The 18059-nt window shown below is 42.9% G+C and overlaps 1 long non-coding RNA gene across 1 annotated transcript; it reads right to left on the reverse strand.

Annotated features, from left to right (window-relative positions):
* Window positions 1-1905: 1905 nt before the first annotated feature.
* LOC111092036 lies at window positions 1906-17990 on the reverse strand. Its single transcript, XR_005377744.1, has 3 exons — window positions 17891-17990; window positions 17466-17553; window positions 1906-2174 (listed from the first exon to the last, which is right to left on the reverse strand). It is a non-coding gene; the product is annotated as an uncharacterized LOC111092036 (long non-coding RNA).
* Between the last annotated feature and the right edge of the window lie 69 nt (window positions 17991-18059).

Here is an 18059-nt window from a genome sequence, read left to right on the forward strand (position 1 = left end):
AGAAGCTTAACCAACTGAGCCACCCAGGCACCCCTACAGCAGTTGCTTTAAGGGCTTTTTCAGATCATTCCAACATCTTAGAGTTGGCATCTTTTCATTATCTTTTCCCAAGCAAGCTGAAATTTTCCTGCTTCTTTATATTGCATGTAATTTTCCCTGGACATTTTAAATATTATGTTATGAGCTCTGGGTCTCATTTAAATCCTGTAGAAAATATTGATATTTTTGTTTTAGCAGGCAAAGTGGGTTCAAGCTGCAAGCTCTGCTTGCCTTCTCTGGGTTGTGTTTCCAGGGTCAGTCCTGTTTTCAAACCCTGTGTGATGTCACATGCATGAGTATAATTTATTGGCCAGAACTCAGGCATTGGCCTGGCTCATGATTCTGTTTTTCAAAGTCTGGTGAGTTGTGTAGACTAGATCTGCTCATGTACACCTAGAAACTGAGCCCAGAAATCTGGAAATAACTCTGTGCGGTCACTTTCCCAAACTCCTCTCTCCTTGCCAACTCCGTGCAACTTTGTGGTTCCATGAGGCCTTATGTACTCGACTCTGATGTGCATTTTCCACAACTGTACCCATATCTGGGGCCAAAGCAATATGGGCTCAACCCATCACCTTGGGACCATAGCTTCTTCAGTTAGAGAGGAAAGTTCTCCTTCCTCATGGTTTCAGGTTCCTATAGGTACCTGCCACTACCTTGACCATCTGGGAGGCCTGGAAGCTAGGATACAAGAGAATGGGGAAAAGAAATAGGGATCTCTCTCACTCTCTCTGAAGGTTGGAGACCTCTTTCCTCATTCCTGTTTCTCCCTCCCCTTGCACCAGTGCTCACTTCTAGGTTCAAGGCTGCACTGACACAGCCCAGGAAATACCAGAGGGAAAACCAAGTGTGAATTCACTGCCAGATTGGTGGTACTTCTTCCCCAGCCTGCCTGCCACTGTTGACTTTTCAAGGCCTGATCTAACTGCTCCATGCCTCTGTCCAGAATTTGGAGCTACCTTCTGCAGAGGTGAGGTAGAGACTGCTTACCCATATTACTGGAACTGGAAGCATGACCCCAGGTTGCATCACATCAATCCTTCTGGCTTTCAAGCATACAATGGACTGAAAGGGCTAGGCTGGAAGCAAGAAGGCCTGTGGGATTGATAGGAGAACAATCACAGAGATGACCCCTGGTTTGAGTCTTAAAGATTGGTGGCTGTTTTCAGAAGGGTGGGGGGCTGGGTAGAGCATGCAGGGCAGAGGGATCAGCATAAGCAATGTCTTGGATGGGTTTTAGAGCAGATCGGAAGTGTGGGGTGAAGGCTACAGGACTGAAACAGGATGGAGAGAGAGTACCATGGGAGAAAAGTCTGAAAAATAGGCTGGGACTACATGTTGGGAGATGAGTGGTTGCTTTCTGATTTCTATGGGTTGAAGAAAAAGGCCAGATAATGTTTTCCACTAGTGTGCACAGAAAGGAAGCCCCCACCCCCAGACCTGAGACAGGATGTGGGGATGTATGTGGGTGTCTGAGGCCTTGGCAGGGAAAAATGGCATCTAGGCTGAAAAGGCCAATGGCCCAGTTCCTGTGGAGAAAGAAGGGCACAATTTTACAGCTACCAAAAAGGATCGCCATACTGCTGCAGTCTTTCTTGGGTCAGATGATCAGTGATCATCCGTCATCACATCCATTAGAGGATCTGTACCCAAGATAATAAATCTGACATTTTCCAAGAGCTTACTCTAAGTTAAGTAGGGCTAGGGAGAGAGGATGGTAGATCAGGTGAGAGTTTAGAGGTAAGAGTGACAAAGAGCTTTTGCTACATGCTTGTTTATATTTTTTAAAAACTTGAACTACATATAGTTATATATTGTTGCAAATAAATTATGCAGTAACTGACTAAACTCAGTAGCTTAACATGATGAAAATTTATTACTTCATGTAGTTTCTAAGAATCAGGCATCTGGGATCAGCTTTGCTGGATGGTTCTGGCTCAGGGTCTCTTTCATGAGGTTGAGCTAAGATGTTGGCCAGGGCTGCACTCATTTGAAGGCTTGACTGGGGCTGGAGGGCCTACTTCCAAGATGGCTCATTCACATGGCTGTTGGCAAGAAGCTTCAGTAAATCCCCGTGTGGGCTTCTCCACAGGGCTGCTCATGATATGGCAGCTGTTTTCCCCAGAACAAAATATCTAAAAGAGAGAGATCAAGAGACTGAGCCAAAGCTGCAGTGCCTTTTAGAAACCTAATCTTAGAAGTGACACACAAACATTTCTTCCATATTCTCTTGGTCATACAAGTCATTGCAGTTCAGTATGGGTGGGGACTGTACAAGGATTTGCATGTAGTGGGATGGGGGAAGTCATTCAGGGTAGCCTTGGAAGGTGGGTACCACAACATGTAAATGGATCACTACCAATTCAGTTCCTTTGTAAATTTAAAACGATCACTGAGGCTTTGTTATTGAGAAAAAAGCAAGTTGCCTTGTTATATAGTCTATATAGATATATAGAGGCAGAGACACAGGCAGAGGGGAAGCAGGCTCCATGCAGGGAGCCTGATGTGGGACTCGATCCCAGGTCTCCAGGATCACACTCTGGGCTGAAGGTGGCGCTAAACTGCTGAGCCCCCCAGGCTGCCCTACGGTCTTACTTAAATAAAAAAGAAACACAAGGGGCACCTGAGTGGTTCAGTGGTTAAGCGTCTGCCTTTGGCTCAGGTTGTGATCCCAGGGTCCTGTGGGGAGCCTGCTTCTTCCTCTGCGTGTGTCTCTGCCTCTCTCCATGTCTCTCATGAATAAATAAATAAATAAATAAACAAACAAACAAATAAATAAATAAAATCTTAATAAAAAAGAAACACAAAACCCATATATTTCTATTATACATACATATGTAAAGAAAAGAAAAGTATAGAAAAGTCTGGAAGGATATACTTAAATCTGCTAACAGGGTTACCTGTTACTTCTGGGAAGTGAAATGAAATGAAATGTCATGAAATGGAATTTACCGCTTTTACACATATTTTCTTTATGGCTTGGATTATTAGGTTATTGTTCCAATTTTCTGCAGAGCAAGAAATTTTCTGGAGAGCAAACTGCCCCAAACTTAGTGATATAAAACAACAATCCTTGTATTCTGCTCACAGATTCTATGAGTTGGGAATTTGGATAAAGCACAGCAGAACTGGTTTGTCCCTGCTCCAAAGCTGGGGGACTATGACCGTGGGAGTGGCTTCATTTGTGGCACCTGGGCTCAGATACGGCCACTGTTCAGAATACCTACAGATGCCCTCTCCGTGTGGCTCAATATCTCTCGCAGAATTAAAATTTTGTTCCAAGAGAAAGCGTCCTTGAAGGAAGCATCTGGAGAGAAGATATTCCAAGAGAACCAGGCAAAGCTGTGTGTCTCTTCTGCCCCAATCTCAGAAGTCACATAGCATCACTTCTGCCATTCTCTATTGGTTAAATTATCCACAAGCCCATTCAAAATTAAGGAAAGAGGACATAGATCCACCGCCCCCCTCAATAGGAGGAGTGTCAACAAATATGCAGGAGGGAAAAAAACCCTTCCATGGCTAGTTTTATAATTTTAAAGATTTGTTTATTTATTTGAGAGAGAGAGTGTGTGTGTGCATGCAAGTGGGGGAAGAGGCAGAGGGAGAGGGAGAGAATTCCAAGCAGACTCCCCACTGAATGCAGAGTCCAATGTGGGGTTTAATCCTACAACCCTGAGATCAGGACCTAGACCAAAATCAAGAGTAGGACACTTAACCATACCTAAGCTCATACTCAAAACTGCGACATCCAGACTCTTAGGTTCTTTATGTCCTTGAGTTGGACTGGAGAATTTCAGAGAAACTGAGATAACTTAACAGTTACAACTCATACAAGCTATACAGGTTATACAACTTACAATTCTTTTTTGCTGTTGTTTCTTTTCTGTTCCTGGAACCAAGCCCTTTATGTAAATACTTATTATAAATTTATTTGTTCCCCATGCCTGTTCCAAAAAGGATTTGAGGAAACTTTTAAGAATTCATATGGTGTAATTGTTTGATCAAAATACCAAGGTGAAGGGAAAGTTGAAACAGTAAGTTGAGACCAGAGGAGAAGTTAGTTCTTAACAATATATGCTGCAAAGTCTAAAGTAAATATTTAGCACTGCAGGACTAGACTAGAAGGGACTGTATGTTATTTGACCCAATCCCCCAACTGGCTCTTGAAATCTTTTTCCAATATCCCTACCAAGTAGCCTGCTAGCCTCAGTTTGCCCGCCTTTGGTGACAATATCCCAAGGCAAGCCCAACTATTAGAAGGTATGAACCTAGGAGTCATAAACTCAAATCATTCCAAGAGCCAGACAGGCAATAAAAATGAATGAGGTAGGTCTGTGGGGGGCTGGGGAGCATATAATCAAGTGGAACACACACATTGGTTGTATCTGGGGCAACTGTTACTCCCTCAAATGATTGCCAGGTGGAAACCCACGTCCAGTGTGGCCAAGTCCTTGGATATTTCTTTTTCTTTCTTTTTTTTTTTTTCCCTTGGATATTTCAAGAGAAGTTGCATATCCCAATGTATATGGGAAATCTTGTTTTTAAATATTGGCAATTAATTCTTTATAAAATATTGAGTAGGCCAAATAAAACACAACTGCAGGCAGATGCTGCCTATGATCCACCACTTTGTGAGTCCAGAAAAGGCCAAAGTTGTGGGCTTTCAAGTTGGGTTAGAACAGTCTTTGACTGAGTCTCTGTCCCTTATTCATCTGGTAATCACTGTAGCCTCAGTGTTCATCTGTAAAATTGGGATAATAATAAGTCCTTCCTCTTAAAGAGATAGATATGTGATAAGAAAGATAGACTGTGGATCCCTGGGTGGCGCAGCGGTTTGGCGCCTGCCTTTGGCTCAGGGCGCGATCCCGGGTCTCCGGGATCGAGTCCCACATCGGGCTCCCGGTGCATGGAGCCTGCTTCTCCCCCTGCCTGTGTCTCTGCCTCTCTCTAGCTCTCTCTCTGTGTAACTATCGTAAATAAATAAAAATTAAAAAAAAAAAAAAAAAGATAGACTGTAGGGAACTTGGGTGGTTCAGTGGTTGAGTGTCTGCCTTTGGCTCACGGTGTGATCCCTGGTTCGGGGATTGAGTCCCACATTGGGCTCTCTCCAGGAAGCCTGCTTCTCCCTCTGCCTATCTCTCTGCCTCTCTCTCTCTGTGTGTCTCTCATGAATAAATAAATAAAATCTTAAAAAAAAAAGATAGACTGTAAAGTGCTTACCACAGTGCCTGACAGATAGGAAGCACCCAAAAAATGCACTCCTATAAATAAATAGTTCATAAATAAGAAAGGGAAAAAGAAAGAAATAAAGAAAAGGAAGGAAGGAGAGAGAGAAGGAGGGAGGGGGAAGGAAGGAGCAAAGAAATAAAGAAAAAATATTTATAAATAAATATGCAGTTCTAAATAAAGGCAATTAATAAACACACTATGAAGGCCTGTCTAGGCTTCATCCACTGATCCCAAGTCAGCCTATGAGGGTTTTTGAGGTACATTCCAAAATTTAGGGGACTTTGTTTTAATTTTAATTTAACTGTCTTAATTTAATTTAATTATGCTCAATTGTTTAATTGTTCACATTTTCCTCCTAACATGCAGCATATTCCTATGTCCAGGTGGCAGTGCTGAATGGATAGGGACAGGAATGTGCCGTGCTTCTGTGTGTGTGTGCGCGCGCGCGCGTGTGTGTGTGTGAGGGGGCTCAGGGGAGAGGGCATTCCAGGTGGGGAGACCTCCTAGAACAAAGGCATGGAGAGACCTGTCTGCTCATGGAGCCAGGCCAGAGAGAAAAGAGAAACATGTCCAACAGTAAGGTAGGTCCACATTGGCAGGAGGACCCTCCGGCCTTTTCCTCTGGGAGGTGAGGAGCCATCAGAGAGTCGTGGGCAGGGCAGGTCTGCAGGGGCAGGACAGGGATAACTGAGAATTATCATGGTTTGCCAGTCACTGAATGAGCTTCCACAGGCCTCACCTCAAATCAGAGTAAAGAGTTTGTGTCTCCTGTCCACAAGTCTGGGAGCCTCTGGGGAAGGAGGGAATGAATATTTCTTTTAAATCTTGTTGCCTTAGAGACAACACCCATTATCTGCAGAAGACATGAGAGAGTGAAGGGCCTGTAGTGGGCCACCTGGCTGTGTGCAGAGGGGAAGTGTGGGCTCCAGTCTCAGGTGTTAACTACGTCCCGTTGGCCAGTTTGCGTATCTATAGGGTGGGGATGTAATAGTACCTTCATACTAGGGAATTGTAAGGATTGATGTTCTTGACTCCTTGTAAGTGCTCCATAAATGTCCCTTCTGGGACTTTCAGCTCTCCCAGTGGCCTTCCCCTTTGTCTCCTTGCCATAGGCCCTCACCTTGTATATGTGGATTATCTGTCTCCCCATCCCATCTGCTCTTTCTCATTTTATCCCTGATCCCACTTTTCTACTGGTTAAAAATGTGTCTTTGAATTTCTTTCCTTCTGATGTTCTTTGGGAAAGGCCAAAAGATCACACATAGCTAATAAATGGCAGACATGGGTCTTGAATCCAGGTCTGACTGACTCTTCAGTTCATAAGCTTTGATGCCACAAACTTTTGTGCTCCTTGGGCCTGACACTCGTTGACTGTGAGAAATTGAGTGTCTTGCCCAAGACCCCACAACATCAATGGCAGAAATGGGATCTAACACCAGATCTACCTGGCTCCACAGCTGGTGATGGGTGATTCTCCCTTAGCCTGCGCTCCCCAGTTCTCATATGGAATCTTTAGTTGTACTTGAGAATAATCACTATGCTTCTTCCATCTGGCCATTAAATAATGAAGCATTTTACTATAGCACTTCATTATCGACTCTCCCATAGGAATTCTGTGAGGTCATCTAGCCAGAGTCACATCCAGTTCATGGATGAAGAAACTGAAGCTCAGAGAGGAAAAGCAACTTGTCCAAGGCCACATGGAATTGGTATATCTAAGACTCCCTCACTTCCACAGTTCTAGCTCAGTGCAAAGTCCACATCTTAGCCACCTTCAGGTGCCTTGTTATTCCTATAGTTACTCTTGCCTCCTATAGTTTTTCCTATAGTTACTTTAAGCAAACATTTCCTGATGGGTTGGCTACCCAGTATCAGATGCCAGCTTTTTGCAGAGACTGGGTCTGGTTGTGAGCAGCACCAGAGATGGCCTTGCTGCTCAGGGGAGGGAAAGAGAAATAATCATGTCCTAATGGATCTTCATGCTCCTCCAGGTGTTGGTCATCCTGTAATCACCAGCTCCAGGATGGTGGGATTGCTAATGACAGATTTCATTAGGATCACAATACCTACTTAGGTTCTTTTTTTAAGAGACTTTATTCTTTTAGAGCAGTTTTAGGTTACAGCAAAACTGAGGGGAAGGTACAGAGATTCCCCACATACTACACGCATGGCCTTCCTTGTTTTCAATGTCCCCAACCAGAGCTGTACTTTTATTACAATTGATGAGCCTCCACTGAAACATAATCATCATCCAGAGCCTATAGAAGCTTACAGTAAGGTTGACTCTTGGTATTATACATTCTTTGCATTTGGGCACATGTATAATAACATGTATCCATCATTATGGTATCCTATTGAGAAATCTCACTGCCCTAAAAATCCTCTGTGCCCTGTCTATTCATCCCTTCCTGTAAACTCCTGGTAACCACTGATCTTTTTTGCCATCTCCATAGTTTTGCCTTTTCCAGAATGTCATAGAGTTGGAAGCATACAAAATGTCTTTTCAGTTTGGCTTCTTCACTTAGTAATACAGATTTAAGTTTCCTCCTTGTCTTTTCATGGTTTAATAGTTCATTTCTTTTTAGTGCTGAGTAATGTTCCATTGTCTGGGTGTACCACAGCTTATTGACCCAGTGAACAACTCCCTATTACCCCCTCCCTTCAGCCCTCGGCAGCCATCACTCCGTGGTCTGTCTCTATATTTTGACTATTTTAAGTACCTCCTATACTTGGAATCATACAGTACTTACCTTTTTATGTCTGGCTTACCAGACACTTAGCATCATGTCCTCTAGGTTCATCCACTGAGGTTCTATAGCATGTCAGAATGAATCTATGTCTTACTTAAGGAAGGAAGAGGAAGGAGGCAAAGAAAGAAAGAGGGAGAGGAAGGCAGGAGAACCAGCCAGGAACAGTAGGAAGTACGGCTCTTTCCGGCCTTCCTTGAAGGAAGGAGGACTGCAGGAAGTAAGTAATCAGCCTTCCTTACGTACTTTTTTTTCTTCTTCTTTCTTTCTTCTTTCTTTCTTTCTTTCTTCTTTTTTCTTTCTTTCTTTCGTTCTTTTCTTTCTTTCTTTCTTTCTTTCTTTCTTCTCTCTTCCTAAAGATTTATTTATTTTTTCATGAGAGACACAGACTGAGAGAGAGAGAGAGGCAGAGACACAGATAGAGGGAGAAGCACACTCCTTGCAGGGAACCCGATGTAGGACTCGATCCCAAATCCCAGGATCACGACCTGAGCCGAAGGCAGGTGCCCAAACCCTGAGCCACCCAGGTGTCCCTGTCTGTTTCTTTCTTTTTCTTCTTTTCTTTTCTTTTCTTCTCTTCTCTTCTCTTCTCTTCTCTTCTCTTCTCTTCTCTTTTCTTTTCTTTCTTTCTTTTCTTTTCTTTCTCTTCTCTTCTTTTCTTTTCTTTGCCTTATGCCCACTCTGGAGCTTGAACTCACAACCCTGAGATCAAGAGTTGTAGGCTTTACTGACTGAGCCAGGCACGGACCCCTTAATTTCCTTCATTTTTAAAGTTGAGTAATATTCCATCTCATGTCTATATCACATTTTGTTTAGGACACTTGGGTTGATTCTACCTTTTAGCTATTGTGAATAATGCTGCTATGAACATGGGTGTGCAAATATGTCTTTGAGACCTTGCTCTCAGTTCTTTTGGGTATATATCTGGGGGTCAAATTTCTGGATCATCTGGTAACTCTGTTTTTAGTATTTTGAGAAACCACCATACTGTTTCCACAGTGATTGCACTATTTTATATTCCCACCAACAGTGCACAAGGGTTCCACTTTCTCTGACCAACACTTGTCATTGTCTGTTTTCTGGAAATAGCCATCTTAATGTGAAGTGGGATCTCATTGTGGTTTGGATCTACATTTCCTCTAATGATTAGTGATATTGAGCTTCTTTTCATGTGTTTATTGACCGTTTGTAGATTTTAGGAGAAATGTCTATTTAAGTCCACCCATTTTTTAATCAAGTTGCTTTTTTGTTGTGTTGATTGTAGGAGTTCTTTATACATGCTGGATATGATTTGCAAATATTATTTTCTGTAGGTTGCCTTTTCCTTCTGATGATTATGGAAGAGACTTTCTCAGTGACCACCATGAAGCGCTGAAAGTTTTCCTAGTGGGATGCCTGGGTGGCTCAGTGGTTGAGTGCCTGCCTTCGACCCAGGGCGTGATGCTGGGGTCCTGGGATCAAGTCCCACATCGGGCTCCCTGCAGGAAGCCTGCTTCTCTCTCTGCCTATGTCTCTGTCTCTCTCTTTCTGTGTCTGTCATGAGTAAATAAATAAAATCTTTTAAAAAAAGTTTTCCTAGTGGACATAAATATATATCTTTCCCCCTTTTTTTAAGGGGGAAAAGATTTTATTTATTCATTCATGAGAGACAGAGAGAGAGGCAAAGACACAGGCAGAGGGAGAAGCAGGCTCTTTGTGGGAGCCTGATGTAGGACTCAATCCCAGGACCCTGGGATCACGCCCTGAGCTGAAGGCAGATGCTCAACCACTGAGCCACCCAGGCATCCCTCCCCTTATTATATTTTCATGAACATTTCCCCATATCATCAGATGCTCTTAAAAAACATCATTTTCAGTGGTAATCTAATATTCCTTCTTACTGACAAATCTTAGTTTATCTGGTCATTCTCCTAATATCAGACACAATATATCCCTATTGTGAATGAAGCCAGGATGAACATACTGGTGACTAATTCTTTAGGAACATCTCTCATTATTTTCTCACAATTGATTCCTGGAAGTGGAATGGGCTGACTCAGATGGTTCTTAGTCATCATGTTCATTTTCCTTATGATCTGTGCCAATTTCATCCCATCAGCAGCAGGATAAAAGTGATCCTCTCTCTAATCTTGCCAACGTTGAGTATCATGCTTTTAAAAATCTAATGTGAAATACAAATGTTGATAATATATATTTTTAAATTGTGTGTTGTGTGTTGCTATGTGCCAGGCACTGTGCTACGCCCAGAGGATACAGATAAGTAAGACAAAACCCAATCCTGGGACAATGATTCAATGATTCTGGAGCATTGTCCAGTCACCAGGCATCTATGACCTGCTTCGGGCTCTGAGATTTCAGTTATCATTGTTTTTTCTTCATCCTCATGATTTATGGTACCTTAAAGCTGGGAGAGCAATTTCTTACCCATTCTCTGGGTAAGTTCTCACAGCAGCCCTTCCGGGGGCAAATAGGGAAACGAGGTCCAGAAAGGTGAATTAACTTGCCCAAGGACATACAGCCAGTTAAATGCCTGAGGAAGAAGCAATTAGCAGCCAACTCCCGTCTGGTTTTCTTCAGAAAACATCAAAGATGTGAGTTTAGAAGGCATTAGCTTGATTCTCAGCTGGCAGGGCCTCCCTCAGGTCCCAGAGCCTCATCGACACTGGGCACTCAGCCAAGCAAGAACCATCCAGGTTATCTCAGGTGCTTGGCCTCCATTCAAGCCCGGCATCTTGTTTCTTCTGGAAAGGGGCTCTGGGATGCCACCTCCTTGCATTCTAATAAATCATTCCCTTTACAGCCCGTTTTTAAAAAATTGAGCTATAGCTGACATAATATTATATCAATTTCAGGTGTACAACTTAATGATTTGATATTTGTATATGTTGCAAAATGATTACCACAATAAATCCAGCTAGCACCCATCACCACATACAGTTACAAAAAGTTTTTTTTCTTATAATGAGAACTTTCAAGATCCACTCTTTCAGCTACTTTCAAATATGCAATATAAAGATCATTAACTGGGACGCCTGGATGGCTCAGCGGTTGAGTGCCTGCCTTTGGTCCAGGGCGTGATCCTGGAGTCCCGAGATCGAGTCCACATCGGGCTCCCTGCATGGAGCCTGCTTCTCCCTCTGCCTGTGTCTCTGCCTCTCTCTTGGTGTGTCTCTCATGAATAAATAAAATAAAATAAAATAAAATAAAATAAAATAAAATAAAATAAAATAAAAAGATCATTGACTATAGTCATTCTGCTGTATGTTACCTACTCAGGACTTATTCATTCTATAATTGGAAGTTTGTACCGTTTGACCCCCTTCACCCATTTGGCCCACTCTCCACTCACCACCTAAGGCAACTACCAAACCAATTTGTTCTCTGTTTCCATGAGCTCACATTTTCGTTGTTATTGCGGTTTGTTTGTTTTTGATTTTTGGTTTCCACATATAAGTGTGATTATAGGGTATTTATCTTTTTCTGTCTGACTTATTTCAGTCACTTTTGCAGTCTTTTTACACAACCCCCTTTCAACCCTCTTCTGCAAATGATATTACATTTCCCAAAATATCCAACTCTCTTAACCAGCAGGACTCCTTACATTTGCAATTATTGTTTCCCTGGAGGACACTAAGGCCTTCATCCAATAAAGGAAGAAAAGACACCCACCATTTACAGAGCACCTACTGAGTGCTAGGCACTGTCTCACACCATATCTCAGTCAATTCTCACAACAAACTGGGGCAGTAGCATTAATAGCCCCATTTTGCAGATGAGGAAACTGAGTCCAAGAGAGTTAATGTGATTTACACTGAATCATTCAGCTATCTGGCGAGAGGTGGAGCAGAGATTAAACCTAAGAAAACCTAAGACCATCTTGACCCCACAGGCTTGTTATTTTTCATAGCCCAGAGCTGCACTATCCACTTAAACTCAAATTAATTCAAATTGAGTAAATATAATTCAGTTCCTCAGGAGCACTAGCCGTATTTCAAGCGCTCAATAGCCACATGTGATTGGTAGGTACCATATTAGACACTGCAGACATAGAATATTTCCATTACTGTATAAAGATTTTTTGGACAATGCTGCTCTAGAATGTCAGAGGGAAGAAAGGAAATTTGGTGATTTTCCCGTTGCAAGAGGAGTCAGGCCATCTGTCATTTGTCAGCCCTGTGGGGTGTCCGTCAGAAGCTATTTTTCCTGGGTGAGGTCATAATAAAACTGTCCATGGGTGTCCAGGCTATGATTTACCTTTCTCCTGGTTTGGTAGGAGACTGCAAGCTGGTTCCATTCAGTCTGACCCAGGCTAGGTACCAGCAGATCCCTTTCTTCACTCTCCTCCTGCTCCCAACTGCCTAAGTATCCAGTGCCCTCCACTGTTGCAGAGCATTTGGGATGCCTCCAGCCACTAAAATGGGATGTCCTCACAGGATAAGACAGATGAGGACTGAGCAAAATTGCATGGCACAGAGGGCTTCGTTCTGGCTGGGTGGTCACTGGGTGTCACGTTTGCCACCGGGCAGAGATATCCTCACTGAGTGACAATGAGGGGGAGGACTGATGGAGCTCATTGGCAAGGAGATGTCTGGTTGTAATGAGATATTTTTTTCTTGCATAGCAACACAACTCTTTCCAATGTTTGGGAGTTCTCATTTTGTAAATGAAGGTAGTCTTTCTGCCACCAGAGAAACCCAAAAGTTCAGATGTTTGCTTTAACAGCTTCTACTACAGGTAAGAGATAGACATATGATCAAAACTTAACCACTCATGGCAGCCAGGGTGGCTCAGTGGTTTAGCGCTGACTTCAGCCCACGGCCTGATACTGGAGACCCGGGATCAAGTCCCACGTCGGGATCCCTATGTGGAGCCTGCTTCTCCCTCTGCCTGTGTCTCTGCCTCTCTCTCTGTGTCTCTCATGAATAAATAAATAAAAATCTTAAAAAAAAAAAAACCTCACCCATTCAGAGCTTGGGTTACAAAGGAGCTGGGACTATGGAGAATCCTTATGGGGAGGGTGGATGAGAGTAATATTGAGACAATGCCCATGGTCTGTGGTGAAAGCTGGGCATCCTCCAGTCTGGCCAATAGTACATGCTCCCACATGACCTGGCCTTCCTCATTCCTGGCCACTTCTAGAAAATTCCTGGTGATTTTTTGAACTTCCCATTACCCCTTTAATGAATCTCATTTCTGTTGCCTTCAGTTAGAGTTGGTTTCTATTGCTTTTGATGAATAGTGCTCACTGGAATTAGATCATTTCTGGTTCGGAGTTTGCTCTATCTGGTAGGGAGGAGTCTCTTCTCTGGCCCCCATGATCTTTCTATATCAGGACCTTTTGTTCCCACCCCATTGGCCTCATTCCCCTTATTGCATTCTTACCATTGTTTCCCTCAAACTTAGCAAACCTCTGGAAACGAGGTTGGAAGCTCTGATCTGACTTGTCAATACTTCTTTCATTCTGAATCCCCTCTCCAGGAATTTGGGGACTTAGACAATCTTTTCCCTATTTTTCTTCCAAAATAACTCTTTCCTGAGCAATAAATGCCTCACAGTCCAGGTTGGATCAAAAAGGTATCACACTGTGAAAAGGAAATGGAACATACTAGTAATGTATCAAAAAAATTATCCTACCACCCTAAATTAGCTACCACAGTTTGCCCAGACCGAGTGTTTTCTTGGGACATGAGACTTTTGGTGCTTAAACAAGCAAAGTCTTGTGCAAACCAGAAGGAGTTGGTCACTCTATGCTTTAGTACTACTACTATTACTCCTACTAATCCTATTCCTCTACAGAGTGTTACACAGATTGCTGTGGGCACAATCAGCACCACACTCTCATCAACACATCAGCAGTGCTTTATCAAATGTCCTTTTTCTTTCTGATTAAGTGAAAAAAAGTCTTACAATTGTTTAAATTTCCATTTCCTTTATTTTATTTTATTTTTTACTAAATATTTCATTGATTTATTCATGAAAGACACAGAGAGAGGCAGAGACATAGGCAGAGAGAGAAGCAGGCTCCATGCAGGGAGCCCCATGTGGGACTCGATCCCAGGTCTCCAGGATCACGCCCTGGGCCAAAGGCAGGTGCCAAACCGCTGAGCCACCCAGGTGTCCTCATTTCCTTTAATATGAGTGAGCAGAAGCATGTTTTTGCATGTTTAAAGGCCATGTTTTCTATTCTTTTTCTTGGAAATATCTGTTCTCCCCTTTAATCCACGTTTGTTTTTGAAAATTATGAAGCAATAAAGACACCCAGTTTAATATGGTGGTTTGATGACACCTATATGAACTCCACTTTCTATATTTATTTATTTATTTGTTTTAAAGATTTTATTTATTTATTCACAAGAGACCCAGAGAGAGAGGCAGAGACACAGGCAGAGGGAGAAGCAGGCTCCATGCAGGGAGCCTGAGGCGGGACTTCATCCTGGGTCTCCAGGATCACGCCCTGGACTGAAGGCGGCGCTAAACCACTGGGCCACGGGGGCTGCCCGAACTCCACTTTGAAAAAAAAAGATTTTATTTATTTATTCATGAGAGATACACAGAGAGAGGCAGAGACATAGGCAGAGGGAGAAGCAAGCTCCCTGTGAGGAGCCTGATGCAGGACTTAATCCCAGGACTCCAGGATCATGCCCTGAGCTGAAGGCAGACACTCAAACACTGAGCCACCCAGGTTCCCATGAACTCCACTTATATGACAACAAAGAATTTTAAAAAATGTATCATCCCATGATGCTAATGGTACAGGAGGAAGATATTAGTGGTCCAGCAAGCTTTTGGCTGACAAAGACAGAGGACAAGTAGTAACTGACTTAACAGAGGGAGGAAGTTATGCCTCAGACTGTGCAGAAGGGAATATTGATGACTGAAAGATGAATCCAGAATCCTTCCACAGAGAGGATGGATGCTAAAGTTGAGGAAATCTCCCAGAGAGTAGAACAAAAACACAAAAAAAAAAATTTAAAAAAAAAGAGGGAAAATAAGAGAAAAACAATGAGAATATTAAGAGCTCAGTTCATGTGGTACAACTTCTGACTAAGAGATGTTCCAGAAAGAGAGAACAGAAGGGGAAAAAATAGGAGAAAATTATCAAAGAAATAATATAAGGAAATTTCCCAGGACAATGAGATACACGTCTCCAGATTGAAAGGATTCAGCTAGCACAATGAGGAACAGCACTCACTGGGGGGAATCATCATTAAATATCATAACATTAGATAAAGAGAACAGCGTAAAAGCTTCCAAAGATTAAAAAAAAAAAGAATTAGTCATATACAAAGGAACAGGATTCAGAATAATGTTAGAGGTCTTAAATGTAGATACCAAAAGATAGTAGAGCAAGGCCTTGAAAATTCCAAGAGAAAATAATTTTCAACCTAGATTACTATACCTTGCTAAACTATTAATCAAGTGTAAGAACAGTATAAAGACATATTTAGACAAACAAGGACTAAACATAGTTGCTTCCACGAACCTTTTCTTAGGAATCTAGTGAAAGATGTGCTACATGGAAATGAAGGAGTAAATCCATAAACCAGAAGGCACTGGGTCTGGGGAACTGGGAATCCAAGCCAGGAGAAAGACATAGGAAAGACAGAGAATGACAGTTGTGCATTAGGTTTGCAGAGCATTAGTACAGATTGGAGTTGAGGTCTTCAGGAGAAAAAACAAAACAAAACTCATATACTATTTGTGATGTTTAAGTATCCTGAAAATTCATTGCTGAGCATTTTCCTGATTTATTGACCCTATACAAAGAAAATTGACAATAGCTATAAAGAAAACTAATGAGGGGATCCCTGGGTGGCTCAGCGGTTCGGCACCTGCCTTTGGCCCAGGGCGTGATCCTGGAGTCGCAGGATCGAGTCCTGCGTCGGGCTCCCTGCACGGAGCCTGCTTCTCCCTCTGCCTATGTCTCTGCCGTTCTCTCTCTCTCTCTATCATGAATAAAAAAAAAAATCTTAAAAAAAAAAACTAATGAAAAAGAAAAAAAAATCAAGACAATTATTAGCCTTAGAAAGCACCAAAAGATGTGGAAGAAATGAAACATTGACTTAATGAAACATGAACATAAATACATTATTTGATTTAGTAGAAAACAGTATTTGTAGTCATTATAGGGTAAACATGATTTACCTACTTAATTTTATTGAATAATGGTAGGTAGAATAGTAGTGTAGGTTAACAGGAGAAGGAAGTAAACTGGGACCCAAAGGATGATTCAGAATTAGGTATCTTCGTTGGGACCAGCTAACTACTGTGACAAAAAGCCTCCACATCTCAATCACTGAATCCAACAAAAGTTTATTTCCTTGTCCATCTTAAATAATGGAGGTTGGCCGGCTTCCTGGCCAGCTCTCCTCTAAGGGGTGTCTCATTGATCCAGTTTTTTTCTTTTTTTTCTTTTTTTCATTGACCAGTTTCCTTCCACTTTGCGGCTCAACCATTTCCGAAAGCCTTGGAATACTTCACTTTTTTTTTTAAGTTTTTATTTTAATTCCAGTTAGTTAACATACAATGTTGTAAGTTTCAGATGTACAATGGAGTCCTTCATTTTTATTTTTTTTTATTTTTTTTATTTTTTAATTCTTATTTATTTATGACAGTCACAGAGAGAGAGAGAGAGAGGTAGAGACACAGGCAGAGGGAGAAGCAGGCTCCATGCACCGGGAGCCCGACGTGGGATTCGATCCCGGGTCTCCAGGATCGCGCCCTGGGCCAAAGGCAGGCGCCAAACCGCTGCGCCACCCAGGGATCCCGAGTCCTTCATTTTAAAGCAGAGAAAGTGTGAACAGGTATATGGGAGGTTTTTATGGGCCAGGCCTGAGAATGCATGCATCATATTCAATTGGCCAGAAATTGGTCTTAACTGCAAGGAAGGCTGAGAAGAGGGTAGTCAGTCTAGTTGTGTGTTCAGGAGCAAGGAAGAAAGGGGAGCAAGTACCAATATCTGTTAGAATAGGTAAAGGCAAGGTGTGGAGTGAGGAAGAGCATCTCAGTATCCATTCATGTAATACATATTTATTGAACACCTACCATAGACTAAGCAAGGTTTTAGGCATGGCAGCTATAGTGGTAAAAAGAGACTCTGCTCTTGTGGAGCTTCTGTTTGGTGAGGAATGGCATATGGATTTTTTTTTTTTAAGTGGGTCCCATGCCCAGTGTGGAGATGAACACGAGGCTTGAACTCATGAACCTGAGATCAAAACTTGAGCTGAAATCAAGAGTCAGAGGGTTAACTAACTGAGCCCCCGGGGGCCCCCAGCATATGGATTTTTATGGGGGTGGTGGTGGATTAGAACCTAGCCTTTCAGACCAATGTGGCTGCAACAGACTTGTCTCAATCTTGTAGGAAGTCATAATGGCTTTAGATTTGATTCTAAGAGCAGTGAGATTCCATCAAAGGATGTTAAGCCAGCAATAGGACATGATTTATTTTACCTTTTGAAGTGATCAGCCTGGCTCCTTAGGGGAGAACGGCTTGGCAGGGCAGGGCTGGACATGAGTGGAAGCAGGTATCAGGGTGGCACTGGAGATGGAGAAAGGTGGAGAGATGGGAGAAATATTTGAGAGGCAGATGGAGAGAGATGATGCGTGAGTGGATGAGGGAGTGAAGGAGAGGGAAGAAAGAGGGGTAATTCCTAAACTTTTATGGCTTGAGTGACTGAGTGACCCTACAAGTCTTAGTAGCAGTTCGGGACTTAATCAGATAATGGGTTTGAAAGCGCTTTGGGAAAGGTCAACTGGCAGCTGAAAACGCGTGACCTCGCGTGGCTCGACCAAGGCGCTGAGTCCCATTTTACAGATGGGGAAATTGAGGCACGAGAGCCCGGCAGATGGAGGCGGGCACAGCGCGCTCGCCTCACCTCCTGGGTGGGTGAAGGACCGAGGCGCGCTGGGCGCCTACTAAGCGCCAGTGCGGTTCCCGGCCCGGCTCCCTGCGCCGGCTTCCCTGTTCGCCGCTCGTGCTCCAATAAAGTTATTGAAATTGACATCGGTTGCTAAGGAAGTGGGTCGCTGAGCCGGGTTGCTAAG

The sequence above is a fragment of the Canis lupus genome, chromosome 24 (assembly GCF_011100685.1).
Source record: "Canis lupus familiaris isolate Mischka breed German Shepherd chromosome 24, alternate assembly UU_Cfam_GSD_1.0, whole genome shotgun sequence".
In the NCBI taxonomy this organism is placed as follows: domain Eukaryota; kingdom Metazoa; phylum Chordata; class Mammalia; order Carnivora; family Canidae; genus Canis; species Canis lupus.